We start from the raw sequence: 16,404 nt of genomic DNA, 5'->3' as shown, positions 1-16,404 counted from the left end.
TTTCCTTGCAGGGACAGATTCAGTTTGTTCAGCTTGATGAATACATCTGCAAGACAGGCTAGTTGTGCTCGCCATTCAGTGTGAAGCCTGGTGGCCAATGGAGATGTAAGCTCTGACAGACAGATGTGCACTGCAGCTCGCAGTTCCAAGTCTGTTCAGTATTCTCCCTCTAGACAGCCAGCGCACCTGAGTGTGAAGTCATCGTTGCTCGTGTTCAGATCCCATGGTTTAGCACAGCTTGCAAAACAGTCGAGCATTAAGTGACCTTGACTTAACCAAGTTGATTACTTTAACAGCGTAATTTAATGCTGCATGCAAATCAGAACTCATTGTTGTTGGAGGCCAACTCTTCCTGATATATCATGCAGTGGGTCCACTGCACACCGCGCTTTTCATTCCTAATCCATGCTGCGAGTCCTCTCACCCGCCCAGTCATTGACGCGGCCGCGTCAACACAAATTTGGGTGCAGGGATTGCAGCTCAAACCGTATTCAGAGATAAAGTGGTGGACAATGTTAAGAATGTCCTGTCTGGTTGTATTCCCATTCACACTCTTGCAGAAGTGGACATGCTGACAAACGTCGTCAATGTCCCTGTATCGTACACATGCAACCAGATGTGCCTCACCACTGATACCTGTAGACTCATCGAGCTGGTGGGTAAATTATTGACTAATTTTTTGTTTTTCCACGACTTGAACGATAACATCGGTGGCCATGTCATCCATCCTTCAGGACACTGTGTCACGTGACAAAGGAACGCTCTTAAATGCGTCCGCTGCTTTTTTGTTAATCCTGGTCTCTGCAAGCACGATGGCTGTGGGTAACATGAGATCGCCAGCTACAAGCAACGACACTGCATAAGACGCCTCACGTGCTTTGGCTGATGTTGATGAGGCTGTTTTCATCGTGAATTGACATGACCTGAAGTCGGAGAGCTTTCTCTGAAAATAACTCAGCTGGCTTAAAGACTTATGGCGTTTCCTGTTGAGATGCCGTTACAGATGGGCCGGCTTCACGCTCTTGTTAGCCACAATCTCTCTGCTCACGAAGCGTAGAGGTTGAGGAGGATCGGAGGTCGTGAAAGTAAATGTAAACATGGAATATTCTTAGTGAAATTGGCTGCATATTGTGGGCTCTGTGTTCACCTTTTTGGCCGTTTCAGCTTTTTTGTTGCTGTTATTGTCTTTATTTCTGCTAGTAGCACATTTTAACCAATTGTCCATTTTGTGAGGTGTCCTAACTAGCTGGTAACTGCAAGTGAATAAACAAAGCATCAGACGCTCTGCATGCACCACGTAGTTTGTTTGCGCTCGCTGGTTACTGTTGGAAACCACATTGTTTACAATCAGTGAGTTTAGAAAGGGTTTTTTTTATAGTTATAGGTTACCATATCGACTAAAATTTGATCGTTATTATTTTACATTGGCAGAATCAGACATGATTATTCACCAAAGACTCTCATGTATGATATAATTTCCCACATTTATACATCACCTTACGTACCCCCTGGGGTCCGCGTACCCCCAGTTGAGAACCACTGGTTTACTGCGTAGTTCTTAATTTGGGTTGCATGGCCACAGTCGCAATGTGACTTGTCTTTAGTGTTACATTTACGAATGAGATGAAGCCGGGAAATGTTTCACCAGTGTCTTCAGGGACTAATGTCAAAGCCAGGCGGTGTGATGTTTGGGTCTCAAATGAGGTGTTTATTCTGGATATCCCATTAGCACCCGCACCTCCGATTAGCACGGCTGGCTACGTACATTATGAAAGAAGTTCAACACACACACATACATACATGTCCGCATTGTTCCATCTGTTCGCTAGAATTGTTCTGGCTTTGGGTGAGATTCTAAAATGAAGAGAGCAGTGTGATCTCAGAAGGACGACCGGGACTTGATTTGGTAACGAGGAACATTGCTGAGGTCTTGGTTGATGGGTCGGTGGTTGTCGTTGGCAAGAAGACGTGGAAACTGCCTTGCAGTTTGTGCAGCGTCTCTGTGGATTATTGGTGGTAGAATGTTCACGAGAATACGGAGCCGGGGGGGGGGGACTGGTGTCAGTTTCAGTGACACATTGAGTATGACAGAGTGAGCATTGACACACAGTGAGTAGTGACACACAGAGTGAGTAGTCACACACACAGAGTGAGTAGTGACACACAGAGTGAGTAGTGACACACAGAGTGAGTGGTGACAGTGAGAGTACTGACGCGCAGTGAGAGTGCTGACGCACAGTGAGAGTACTGACACACAGTGAGAGTACTGACACACAGTGAGAGTACTGACACACAGTGAGAGTACTGACACACAGTGAGAGTACTGACACAGTGAAAGTACTGACACACAGTGAGAGTACTGACACACAGTGAAAGTACTGACACACAGTGAGAGTACTGACACACAGTGAAAGTACTGACACATAGTGAAAGTACTGACACACAGTGAGAGTACTGACACACAGTGAGAGTACTGACACAGTGAGAGTACTGACACACAGTGAAAGTACTGACACACAGTGAGAGTACTGACACACAGTGAAAGTAATGACACACAGTGAGAGTACTGACACACAGTGAGAGTACTGACACAGTGAGAGTGCTGACAGTGAGAGTACTGACACAGTGAGAGTACTGACACAGTGAGAGTGCTGACAGTGAGAGTACTGACACAGTGAGAGTACTGACACAGTGAGAGTGCTGACACAGTGAGAGTACTGACACACAGTGAGAGTACTGACACAGTGAGAGTGCTGACAGTGAGAGTGCTGACAGTGAGAGTACTGACACAGTGAGAGTACTGACACAGTTAGAGTGCTGACAGTGAGAGTACTGACACAGTGAGAGTACTGACACAGTGAGAGTACTGACACAGTGAGAGTGCTGACAGTGAGAGTACTGACAGTGAGAGTACTGACACAGTGAGAGTGCTGACAGTGAGAGTACTGACACAGTGAGAGTGCTGACAGTGAGAGTACTGACAGTGAGAGTACTGACACAGTGAGAGTGCTGACAGTGAGAGTACTGACGCACAGTGAGAGCACTGACACACAGTGAGAGTATTGACAGTGACACATTGAGATCGCTGACACAGTACTGTACTGACACACTCATGGGACTGACAGTGACAGTATTGACATGAGTGTATGGACACACAGTAAGTACTGACACAGTAAGCACTGACAGAGTGATTAGTGACACACAGAGTAGTGACACACAGAGTAAGTAGTGACAGTGAGCAGTGACACGCACCGAGTAGTGACACAAAAAGTAGTAGCACAGTGAGTAGTGACACACAGAGTGGTTACACATACAGTGAGTGGTGACACACAGAGTGAGTAGTGACACACAGAGTGAGTAGTGACACACAGAGTGGTGACACACACACAGTGAGTAGTGACACAGAGTGAGTAGTGACACACAGTGAGTGGTTACACATACAGTGAGTGGTGACACACAGAGTGAGTGGTGACACACAGAGTGAGTAGTGACACACATAGTGAGTAGTGGCACACAGTGAGTAGTGACACACAGAGTGAGTGGTGACACACAGAGTGGTGACACACACAGTGAGTAGTGACACAGAGTGAGTAGTGACACACAGTGAGTGGTTACACATACAGTGAGTGGTGACACACAGAGTGAGTGGTGACACACAGAGTGAGTGGTGACACACAGAGTGAGTGGTGACACACAGAGTGAGTGGTGACACACAGAGTGAGTGGTGACACACAGAGTGAGTAGTGACACACATAGTGAGTAGTGGCACACAGTGAGTAGTGACACACAGAGTGAGTGGTGACACACAGAGTGGTGACACACACAGTGAGTAGTGACACAAAGAGTGAGTGGTGACACACAGAGTGAGTGGTGACACAAAGAGTGAGTAGTGACACACAGAGTGGTGACACACAGAGTGAGTGGTGACACACAGAGTGGTGACACACAGAGTGAGTAGTGACACACAGAGTGAGTGGTGACACACAGAGTGGTGACACACAGAGTGAGTAGTGACACACAGAGTGAGTGGTGACACACAGTGAGTGGTGACACACAGTGAGTAGTGACACAGAGTGAGTGGTGACACAGAGTGAGTGGTGACACACACAGTTAGTAGTGACACAGAGTGAATAGTGACACACAGAGTGAATAGTGACACACAGAGTGAGTAGTGACACACAGAGTGAGTAGTGACACACGCAGAGTGAGTGGTGACACACACAGTGAGTGGTGACACACAGTGAGTGGTGACACACAGTGAGTGGTGACACACAGAGTGAGTAGTGACACAGAGTGAGTGGTGACACACAGAGTGGTGACACACAGAGTGAGTAGTGACACACAGTGAGTGGTGACACACACAGTGAGTGGTGACACACACAGTGAGTAGTGACACACAGAGTGAGTGGTGACAGAGTGTGTAGTGACACACAGAGTGAGTAGTGACACACAGCGAGTGTAGCAGTCGCAGTAGTCACCGGTAGCGGCGTGGCGCACGCAGCGCGCTGCCTGGAGCAGTGACACCACGTGGTGGTGGTGCTCACGTGAGCAGCACCACGTGGTGGTGGTGGCCTCGTCACCACTGCGCAGCGCAGGGGCTGCCGCGGTGCACTTGGAACGACCACTGGGATATGATCCTCACATCAACAACAACCACTCACTACAACAAATACTCACAACAACAAACAACTCACGATAATAACCATTTACAACAGCAACCACTCAAAACAACAACAACCAATAACGACAGCGATTCACAACAACAACCACCCAGTACAACAACAATAACCCACTTTAACAACAACCACCCACTTTAACAACAACCACCCACAACAACAACCACCCACAACAACACAACCACTCACAACACCACAACCACTCACAACAACACCACAACCATTCACTGCAACAACCACTCAAAACAACAAATACTCAGAACAGCCACCACCAACAACCACTCACAACAATAACCACTCACGACAAAAACAACCAATCACAACAACTCACTACAACAACAAACACTTCTCACAACAACAACCACTCATAACATCTCACAACACCAACCACTCACAACAACCATAACAACCACCATAACAACCACTCACAACAACAACCACTGACAACTACTCAACTCACTCTTCTCTCCCATTCACTCTCTCTCTTGATCCACTCTCTCCTGACCCTCACCACGAAACTCAACTCCCTCACCACTGAGCAGCTCACCCCTCCCATCTCATTCACCCCCCTCCTCCTCCACCCCTTCTTCTCTCCTCTCTTTCACTCCCCACTCACCTCTTACTCAGCCACTCACCACCCCTCACTCACCACCCCCTCACCCGCTACCTCACTCACCGTGCAGTGTCCACTCACTCATCTCCACTTTCTCTTCATTCGTGGACGTTCATGGACACGCAACCAAAAACAAAGATCCCCCGTGTAGCCTCAACAGGCCAACGGCAACATCCACTCACAACAATAACCACTCACAACGGCAATTCACAACAAGTCATCACAACAACAACCAATCACAACAACAATAACCACTCACAACAACAACCACTCACAACAACAAATACTCACAACAACAATAACCACTCCCAACAACAACCACTCACAACAACCACTCAACAAGCACCACTCACAACAACATCCACTCACAACAACCACTCACAACATCCACTCACAACAACTACTCACAACAACAACCACTGACAACAACTACTCACAACAACAAGTACTCACAACAACCACTCACTACAACAATAACCACTCCCAACAACAACCACTCACAACAACAAATACTCACAACAACAAACCACTCACAATAATAACCATTCACAACAACAACAACAACAACCAATAACGACAGCAATTAACAACAACCACCCAGAACAACAACCACTCACAACAACCACTCACAACAACCACCCACAACAACACCAACCACACAACCACCCACAACAACACCACATCCACTCACAACAACAACCACTCGCAACAACAACCACTCGCAACAACAACCACTCACGACAATAACCAATCACAACAACTACTCACTACAACAACAAACACTTCTCACAACAACCAATCACAACAACCACTCACAATGATAAAAACCACCACTCACAACAACAAGAACTCGTAACATCTCACAATAACAACTCACAACAACATCCACTCACAACAACCACTCAACAAGCACCACTCACAACAACATCCACTCACAACAACCACTCACAACATCCACTCACAACAACTACTCACAACAACAACCACTGACAACAACTACTCAACTCACTCTTCTCTCCCATTCACTCTCTCTCTTGATCCACTCTCTCCTGACCCTCACCACGAAACTCAACTCCCTCACCACTGAGCAGCTCACCCCTCCCATCTCATTCAGCCCCCTCCTCCACCCCTTCTTCTCTCCTCCCTTTCACTCAACACTCACATCTTACTCAGCCACTCACCACCCCTCACTCACCACCTCCACTTCCTCTTCATTCACGGACACGCGAACAAAGACAAAGATCCCCCGTGTAGCCTCAGCAGGCCTTTGGGGCAAGTGCTGTTGGCGAGCACCGATGAAGGGCGGCACTGTGCACAATGGGGTGGGTGGCCAGCACCACGCCCGACCGCCTTTGTCTCCCTAGAGGCGATGTTTACACTTCGCATCAGCTACTCGTTTCAAGCTGAGTTGACCTAGGGGAAGCCCAGGACCGGTTTAGATAATCGCCACTGGTGGTGGCCGTGAGCAGGAATCGAATTTGGGTCGTCGGGTTCACAGCGCAGCTGCAGCCACCATTACCTACCTACTATAACTACCACTACTACCACTACCACCATTACCTAACTACTATAACTACCACTACAACCACTACCACAACCACCATTACCTAACTACTATAACTACCACTACAACCACCACCATTACCTACCTACTATAACTACCACTACAACCACTACCACAACCACCATCACCTAACTACTATAACTACCACTACAACCACAACCACCATTACCTAACTACTATAACTACCACTACAACCACTACCACCACCATTACCTAACTACTATAACTACCACTACAACCACTACCACAACCACCATTACCTAACTACTATAACTACCACTACAACCACTACCACAACCACCATTACCTAACTACTATAACTACCACTACAACCACAACCACCATTACCTAACTACTATAACTACCACTACAACCACTACCACAACCACCATTACCTAACTACTATAACTACCACTACAACCACTACCACCACCACTACCTAACTACTATAACTACCACTACAACCACTACCACCACCACCATTACCTAACTACTATAACTACCACTACAACCACTACCACAACCACCATTACCTAACTACTATAACTACCACTACAACCACTACCACAACCACCATTACCTAACTACTATAACTACCACTACAACCACTACCACAACCACCATTACCTAACTACTATAACTACCACTACCACCACCACCATTACCTAACTACTATGACTACCACTACAACCACTACCACAACTACCTAACTACTATAACTACCACTACAACCACTACCACCACCACCACTACCTAACTACTATAACTACCACTACAACCACTACCACAACTACCTAACTACTATAACTACCACTACAACCACTACCACCACCACCACTACCTAACTACTATAACTACCACTACAACCACTACCACCACTACCTAACTACTATAACTACCACTACAACCACCATCACCAACAGCAGCCGCGTCTCGGGCCGGGCTCCGCTGGCGAGGCGCAGGGAGCGGGCGGAGTTAAGGGGGTGAGGGTGGTGAGGAGGTGAGGGGGTGAGGGTGGTGAGGGGGTGAGGGTGGTGAGGGGGTGAGGGTGGTGAGGAGGTGAGGGTGGTGAGGAGGTGAGGGTGGTGAGGGGGTGAGGGGCGCCAGAGAGAGGCGCCCAGCGCTGTGAGGCCACGGGGAGGAGGTAGAGGTGGTGGTGGTGAGGGTGGTGAGGGTGATGGTGGTGAGGGTGATGGTGGTGAGGGTGATGGTGGTGAGGGTGATGGTGGTGAGGGTGATGGTGGTGAGGGTGATGGTGGTGAGGGTGATGGTGGTGAGGGTGGTGAGAGAGCGCGGCCTGGGGGTCGAGTTGACGGAGCAGCGGGTGAGGGGTTGGACAGCAGCAGGCGGTGACGACGGGGAGGCGACAGTACACGTGGTGTGTGTGTACATGGTGTGTGTGTACATGTTGCGTGTGTGTACGTGGTGTGTGTGTACATGTTGTGTGTGTGTACGTGGTGTGTGTGTACACGATGTGTGTGTGCGCGCGCGGTGTGTGTGTGTGGTGGAGTGGAGGGACCTCTGAGTCTGATTCTCCTCTCTCTCTGGTCACAGAGACGACCTTCGTGGACTGTGGAGGCCTCAAGTTCCTGCTGAGCCTGCTCAAGCACCACGCCTGCCAGGGCCTCATGCTGCGCTTTGTGAGTCACGCGGAGAGGGGGGGGGGGAGACAGAGCGAGTTAGAGACAGTGAGGGTTATAGACATGACTGCACGTTATTGACGTCCTAACAGACGAACCTTACAGCTCACAATGAGGGAGACAGACTTATAAGACAAACGCCCACGTCGAGTGGGAGCATCCTCAGGGTGTCTTGTCGAGGTGCTTGTAGAATGGCCAGTGTGAATCCTGCCGGATCAGCTGTTTGTGCACTCTGTGTACATTATTGTGTTTCTGCTTCTGCTGCGTGCGCCGTGTTGTTGTTCGCGTCTCGCGTAGCAAGTCCGTCCTGCGCCGTGCGATGTTGCCGTGTCGTGTGTGCACTGAGCGTCTTACCCGCCTCTACTACAAGTTGTCACTTGGGGGTCGCGACTTCAGCTGCGGCAGCGATCTCGCGTGCGGTCCCTTCTGCCTCCTCCTCCTCCTCTATCCGCTCCTCCTCCTCTGCCGCGATGAGCTTCAGCCGCGTGCCAATCTGGCGGAGCCGTAGACACGAGACCACGTGGCAGTGCAGAGTGGCGCGCCGTCTCACACAGTGGAGACGCTCGCACCGGGGGCGCCACCATGCTGCTGGCCTGCTGCTGCTGAACGTTTCGAGAGAGAGGCAGAGAGAGTTGGAGAGTGAGTTAGAGAACGAGGTAGAGAGAGAGAGGTAGCGAGTGGGTGAGTTCGTGACAGGGTATCACTGTACCACTGTCTGTGTGTGAGAGTTGTGGGGAGCGGTAGTGCAGTGGCTAGCGCACTGCACTACGAACCCGGCGACCCGGGTTCAAGTCCCACTCACGGCCAACACCAGTGACGATTATAGAAGCCGCTCCTGGGCCTCCCCTAGGTTGACTCAGCCTCAAAAGAGCAGCTGGTGCAGAGTGTGAACATCGCCACTAGGGGGACAAAGGCGACCGGGTGTGGTGCTGGTCAATCGCCTCCTCGTGTGCCGTGCCGGCATTCGTAGCTGCTCGCTTACAGCACTTGCCACGACAGTACGTTAAGACTATACAGGGGATCTTTGTCTTTGTATGTATGAGGGTGTGGGTGAGTGTGTGAGAGTGTGGGTGAGAGTTGGCACAGTGGGGGCACAGATGGTGCATCTGCCACTCGCCAGTCAAGCCGGCGAGCCTTCGACAATGGACGTGGCCTCAGGGTGCACCTAGCCTGGCACCAGCACCGTAGTGGCGTCACCGCCACTTAGCGGCGACTGGCGGCTGTTGTTGTGCGAGAGTGGGGATGTGTGAGTAGAACAGAGAGGGTGTAAGAGTGAGAATGAGTGAGTTGGTGTGAGTGAGTGAGGTAGTGTGAATTTGTGAGTGAATGAGGGAGCATGAGTGATGGTGAGTGGGAGTGAGGGTGAGAGAGGGGTGAGTGTGAGTGAGTTAGTGAGCAAGTGTGAGAGTGTTGTGAGTGATTAAGAGAGCGTGAATGAGAGGATGTGAGTGTGTGAGTGGTGGTGAGTGTGAATTGGTGAGTGTGAGTGAGTGTGAGTGGTGGAGAGTGTGAGTGGTGATGAGTGTGAGTAGGGGTGAGTGGTGGTGAGTGTGAGTGGTGGTCAGTCTGAGTGGGGGTGAGTGGTGGTGAGTGGTGGTGAGTGTGAGTGAGTGTGAGTAGGGGTGAGTGGTGGTGAGTGTGAGTGGTGGTCAGTGTGAGTGGGGGTGAGTGGTGGTGAGTGGTGGTGAGTGTGAGTGAGTGTGAGTAGGGGTGTGCGTGAATGAGAGGATGTGAGTGTGTGAGTGGTGGTGAGTGTGAGTGGGGGTGAGTGTGAGTGAGTGGTGGTGAGTGTGTGAGTAAGTGTGAGTAGGGATGAGTGGTGGTGAGTGTGAGTGGGGGTGAGTGTGAGTGTGGTGCCGTGCTGGCCTTCATCGGTGCTCACGAACAGCGCCTGCCCTCACAGTCTGTTCAGGCTACACGGGGAATCTTGTTGTCGTGAGGGAGAGTGAGGGAACAACTGAGTGTGTGATAGTGACTGTGTCTGTATGGGTATGAGTGTGTATTTAAGAGTGAGGAGCGGTGGTGCAGCGGTTAGCTCACTGCACCACGAACCCAGGGATCCCGGTTTGATTCCCGCTCACGGCCAACGCCAGTGACGATTATCTGAACCGGTCCTGGGCCTCCTCTAGGTCCACTCAGCCTCAAACGAGTGTCCGGTGCGGTGTGTAAACATCACCACAAAGGAGACAAAGGCGACCGGGGCTGATGCCGGCCACCCACCACCTCGTGCGCCGTGCCGGCCTTCACAGGCGCCGCTCGCTAACAGCTCTTGCCCCGACAGCCTGCTAAGGCTATCCGGGCGACCTTTGTCTTTGTGCGTGAGCGTGCGGGTGAGAGGGAGCGAGGCAGAGTGACGGTGAGTGAGTGACAGTGAGTGAGTGACAGTGAGTGACAGTGAGTGGCAGTGATTGACAGTGAGTGAGTGACAGTGAGTGACAGTGAGTGAGTGACAGTGAGTGACAGTGAGTGAGTGACAGTGAGTGAGTGACAGTGAGTGGCAGTGAGTGACTGACAGTGAGTGACAGTGAGTGGCAGTGAGCGACAGTGAGTGAGTGACAGTGAGTGAGTGACAGCGAGTGACAGTGAGTGAGTGACTGAGTGAGCGACAGTGAGTGACAGTGAGTGAGTGACAGCGAGTGACAGTGAGTGAGTGAGTGAGTGACAGTGAGTGAGTGACAGTGAGTGAGTGACAGCGAGTGACAGTGAGTGAGTGACAGTGAGTGACTGAGTGAAAGACAGTGAGTGACAGTGAGTGACAGTGAGTGAGTGACAGCGAGTGACAGTGAGTGAGTGAAAGTGAGCGAGTGACAATGAGTGACAGTGAGTGACAGTGAGTGACAGTGAGTGAGTGACAGTGAGTGAGCGACAGTGAGCGACAGTGAGTGAGTGACAATGAGTGACAGTGAGTGACAGCGAGTGACAGTGAGTGAGTGACAGTGAGTGACAGTGAGTGAGTGACAGTGAGCGAGTGACAGTGAGTGAGTGACAGTGAGTGAGCGACGGTGAGTGAGTGACAGTGAGTGACAGTGAGTGAGTGACAGTGAGTGAGTGGCAGCGAGTGACAGTGAGTGAGTGACAGTGAGTGACAGCGAGTGACAGTGAGTGAGTGACAGCGAGTGACAGTGAGTGAGTGACAGTGAGTGAGTGACAGTGAGTGACTGTGAGTGAAAGACAGTGAGTGAGTGACAGTGAGTGAGCGACAGTGAGTGAGTGACAGTGAGTGACAGTGAGTGAGTGACAATGAGTGACATTGAGTGAGTGACAGTGAGTGAGTGACAGTGAGTGACAGTGAGTGAGTGACAGTGAGTGACAGTGAGTGAGTGACAGTGAGTGAGTGACAGTGAGTGACATTGAGTGAGTGACAGTGAGTGACAGTGAGTGAGTGACAGTGAGTGAGTGACAATGAGTGACATTGAGTGAGTGACAGTGAGTGACAGTGAGTGAGTGACAGTGAGTGACAGTGAGTGAGCGACAGTGAGTGAGCGACAGTGAGTGAGTGACAGTGAGTGACAGAGTGACAGTGAGTGACAGTGAGTGACAGTGAGTGACAGTGAGTGAGTGACAGCGTGTGACAGTGAGTGACAGCGAGTGACAGTGAGTGAGTGACAGTGAGTGACAGTGAGTGAGTGACATTGAGTGAGTGACAGTGAGTGACAGTGAGTGAGTGACATTGAGTGAGTGACAGCGAGTGACAGTGAGTGAGTGACAGTGAGTGACATTGAGTGAGTGACAGTGAGTGAGCGACAGTGAGTGACAGTGAGTGAGTGACATTGAGTGAGTGACAGTGAGTGACATTGAGTGAGTGACAGTGAGTGAGTGACAGTGAGTGAGTGACATTGAGTGAGTGACAGTGAGTGACAGCGATTGACAGTGAGTGAGTGACAGTGAGTGACAGTGAGTGAGTGACATTGAGTGAGTGACAGTGAGTGAGTGACAGTGAGTGACAGTGAGTGAGTGACATTGAGTGAGTGACAGTGAGTGAGTGACAGTGAGTGAGTGACAGTGAGTGAGCGACAATGAGTGACAGTGAGTGACAGTGAGTGACAGTGAGTGAGTGACAGTGAGTGACTGAGTGAAAGACAGTGAGTGAGTGACAGCGAGTGACAGTGAGTGAGTGGCAGTGAGTGAGTGACAGTGAGTGACAATGAGTGGCAGTGAGTGACATTGAGTGAGTGACAGTGAGTGACAGTGAGTGAGTGACAGTGAGTGACATTGAGTGAGTGACTGAGTGAAGGACAGTGAGTGAGTGACAGTGAGTGAGCGACAGTGAGTGAGTGACAGTGAGTGACAGTGAGTGACATTGAGTGAGTGACAGTGAGTGAGTGACAATGAGTGACAGTGAGTGAGTGACAATGAGTGACAGTGAGTGAGTGACAGTGAGTGAGCGACAGTGAGCGACAGTGAGTGAGTGACAATGAGTGACAGTGAGTGACAGCGAGTGACAGTGAGTCAGTGACAGTGAGTGACAGTGAGTGAGTGACAGTGAGTGAGTGACAGTGAGTGACAGTGAGTGAGTGGCAGCGAGTGACAGTGAGTGAGTGACAGTGAGTGACAGCGAGTGACAGTGAGTGAGTGACAGCGAGTGACTGAGTGAAAGACAGTGAGTGACAGTGAGTGAGTGACAGTGAGTTAGTGATAGTGAGTTAGTGACAGTGAGTGACAGTGAACGAGTGACAGTGAGTGAGTGACAGTGAGTTAGTGACAGTGAGTGAGTGACAGTGACTGACAGTGAGTGAGTGACAGTGAGTGACAGTGAGCGAGTGACAGTGAGTGACCGTGAGTGACAGTGAGTGAGTAACAGTGAGTGAGTGACAGTGAGTGAGTGACAGTGAGTGACAGTGAGTGAGTGACAGTGAGTGACAGTGAGTGAGTGACAGTGAGTTAATGACAGTCAGTGAGTGACAGTGACTGACAGTGAGCGAGTGACAGTGAGTGAGTGACAGTGAGTGAGTGACAGTGAGTGACAGTGAGTGAGTGACAGTGAGTGACAGTGAGTGAGTGAAAGTGAGTGAGTGAGTGAGTGAGTGACAGTGAGTGACAGTAAGCGACAGTGAGTGAGTGACAGTGAGTGACAGTGAGTGAGTGGCAGTGAGTGAGTGAGTGACAGTGAGTGACCGTGAGTGACAGTGAGTGAGTGACAGTGAATGCCAGTGAGTGAGTGACAGTGAGTGACAGTGAGTGAGTTCCAGTGAGTGACAGTGAGTGAGTGAAAGTGAGTGAGTGACAGTGAGTGACAGTGAGTGAGTGACAGTGAGTGACAGTGAGTGAGTGACAGTGAGTGACAGTGAGTGACAGTGAGTGAGTGACAGTGAGTGACAGTGAGCGAGCGACAGTGAGTGAGTGACAGTGAGTGAGCGACAGTGAGTGACAGTGAGTGAGTGAAAGTGAGTGAGTGACAGTGAGTGACAGTGAGTGAGCGACAGTGAGTGAGTGACAGTGAGTGAGCGACAGTGAGTGACAGTGAGTGAGTGAAAGTGAGTGAGTGACAGTGAGTGACAGTGAGTGACAGTGAGTGACAGTGAGTGAGTGACAGTGAGTGACAGTGAGTGAGTGACAGTGAGTGACAGTGAGTGACAGTGAGTGAGTGAAAGTGAGTGAGTGACAGTGAGTGACAGTGAGTGAGTGACAGTGAGTGACAGTGAGCGAGCGACAGTGAGTGACAGTGAGTGAGCGACAGTGAGTGAGTGACAGTGAGTGAGTGACAGTGAGTGAGTGACAGCGAGTGACAGTGAGCGAGTGACAGTGAGTGAGTGGCAGTGAGTGAGTGACAGTGAGTGAGGGACAGTGAGTGACAGTGAGTGAGTGACAGTGAGCGAGTGACAGTGAGTGACAGTGAGTGAGTGACAGTGAGTGAGTGACAGTGAGTGAGGGACAGTGAGTGACAGTGAGCGAGTGACAGTGAGTGAGGGACAGTGAGTGACAGTGAGTGAGTGAGTGACAGTGAGTGACTGTGACAGTGAGTGACAGTGAGTGAGTGGCAGTGAGCGAGTGACAGTGAATGACAGTGAGCGAGTGACAGTGAGTGACAGTGAGTGACAGTGAGCGAGTGACAGTGAGTGACAGTGAGTGACAGTGAGCGAGGGACAGTGAGTGACAGTGAGTGACAGTGAGTGAGTGACAGTGAGTGACAGTGAGCGAGTGACAGTGAGTGAGGGACAGTGAGTGACAGTGAGTGAGTGACAGTGAGCGAGTGACAGTGAGTGAGTGACAGTGAGTGAGTGACAGTGAGTGACAGTGAGCGGGTGACAGTGGGTGACAGTGAGTGAGTGACAGTGAGTGAGCGAGTGACAGTGAGTGACAGTGAGTGAGGGACAGTGAGTGACAGTGAGTGAGTGACAGTGAGCGAGTGACAGTGAGTGACAGTGAGTGACAGTGAGTGACAGTGAGTGAGTGACAGTGAGTGAGGGACAGTGAGTGACAGTGAGTGAGTGACAGTGAGTGAGGGACAGTGAGTGACAGTGAGTGACAGTGAGTGAGTGACAGTGAGTGAGTGACAGTGAGCGAGTGACAGTGAGTGACAGTGAGTGAGTGACAGTGAGTGAGGGACAGTGAGTGACAGTGAGCGAGTGACAGTGAGTGAGGGACAGTGAGTGACAGTGAGTGAGTGACAGTGAGTGAGTGACAGTGAGTGAGGGACAGTGAGTGACAGTGAGTGAGTGACAGTGAGTGAGGGACAGTGAGTGACAGTGAGTGAGTGACAGTGAGCGAGTGACAGTGAGTGACAGTGAGTGAGTGGCAGTGAGTGAGTGACAGTGAGTGAGGGACAGTGAGTAACAGTGAGTGAGTGACAGTGAGCGAGTGACAGTGAGCGACAGTGAGTGAGTGACAGTGAGCGAGTGACAGTGAGTGAGGGACAGTGAGTGACAGTGAGTGAGTGACAGTGAGCGAGTGACAGTGAGCGAGTGACAGTGAGTGAGGGACAGTGAGTGACAGTGAGTGACAGTGAGCGACAGTGAGCGAGTGACAGTGAGTGACAGTGAGCGAGTGACAGTGAGCGAGTGACAGTGAGCGAGTGACAGTGAGTGACAGTGAGTGAGTGACAGTGAGTGACAGTGAGTGACAGTGAGTGAGTGACAGTGGGTGACAGTGAGTGAGTGACAGTGAGTGAGCGAGTGACAGTGAGTGACAGTGAGTGAGTGACAGCGAGTGACAGTGAGTGAGTGGCAGTGAGTGAGTGACAGCGAGTGAGTGACAGTGAGTGACAGTGAGTGAGTGACAGTGAGTAACAGCGAGTGAGTGACAGCGAGTGAGTGACAGTGAGTGACAGTGAGGGACAGTGAGTGAGTGGCAGTGAGCGAGTGACAGCGAGTGAGTGACAGTGAGTGACAGTGAGTGAGTGACAGTGAGTAACAGCGAGTGAGTGACAGCGAGTGAGTGACAGTGAGTGACAGTGAGGGACAGTGAGTGAGTGGCAGTGAGCGAGTGACAGCGAGTGAGTGAGTGAGTGACAGTGAGCGAGTTACAGTGAGTGAGTGACAGTGAGTGACTGAGTGAGTGACAGTGAGTGACAGTGAGTGAGTGACATTGAGTAACAGCGAGTGACAGTGAGCGAGTGACAGTGAGTGAGTGACAGTGAGTGACTGAGTGAGTGACAGTGAGTGACAGTGAGTGACAATGAGTGAGTGACAGTGAGTGACAGTGAGCGAGTGACAGTGAGTGACAGTGAGCGAATGACAGTGAGTGACAGTGAGCGAGTGACAGTGAGCGAGTGACAGTGAGTGAGTGACAGTGAGTGACTGAGTGAGTGACAGTGAGTGACAGTGAGTGACAGTGAGTGAGGGACAGTGAGTGACAGTGAGTGAGTGACAGTGAGCGAGTGACAGTGAGTGACAGTGAGTGACAGTGAGTGACAGTGAGTGAGTGACAGTGAGTGAGGGACAGTGAGTGACAGTGAGTGAGTGACAGTGAGTG

General features: G+C 50.7%; 1 protein-coding gene and 1 long non-coding RNA gene across 3 annotated transcripts in view; both read left to right on the top strand.

Moving 5' to 3' along the window:
- Nucleotides 1-16,404, top strand: part of LOC144736816 (uncharacterized) — a 674,279-nt gene that overhangs the window by 532,381 nt on the left and 125,494 nt on the right. The window lies entirely within an intron of this gene.
- LOC144736874 (uncharacterized) lies at nucleotides 7,920-8,494 on the top strand. Its single transcript, XR_013588842.1, has 2 exons — nucleotides 7,920-8,231; nucleotides 8,408-8,494. It is a non-coding gene; the product is annotated as an uncharacterized LOC144736874 (long non-coding RNA).

This window comes from Lampetra planeri, chromosome 3 (assembly GCF_965212315.1).
Source record: "Lampetra planeri chromosome 3, kcLamPlan1.2.h2, whole genome shotgun sequence".
In the NCBI taxonomy this organism is placed as follows: domain Eukaryota; kingdom Metazoa; phylum Chordata; class Hyperoartia; order Petromyzontiformes; family Petromyzontidae; genus Lampetra; species Lampetra planeri.
The sequence above is the reverse complement of the archived record's forward strand: the minus strand, read 5'-3'. Positions and strand labels throughout refer to the sequence as shown.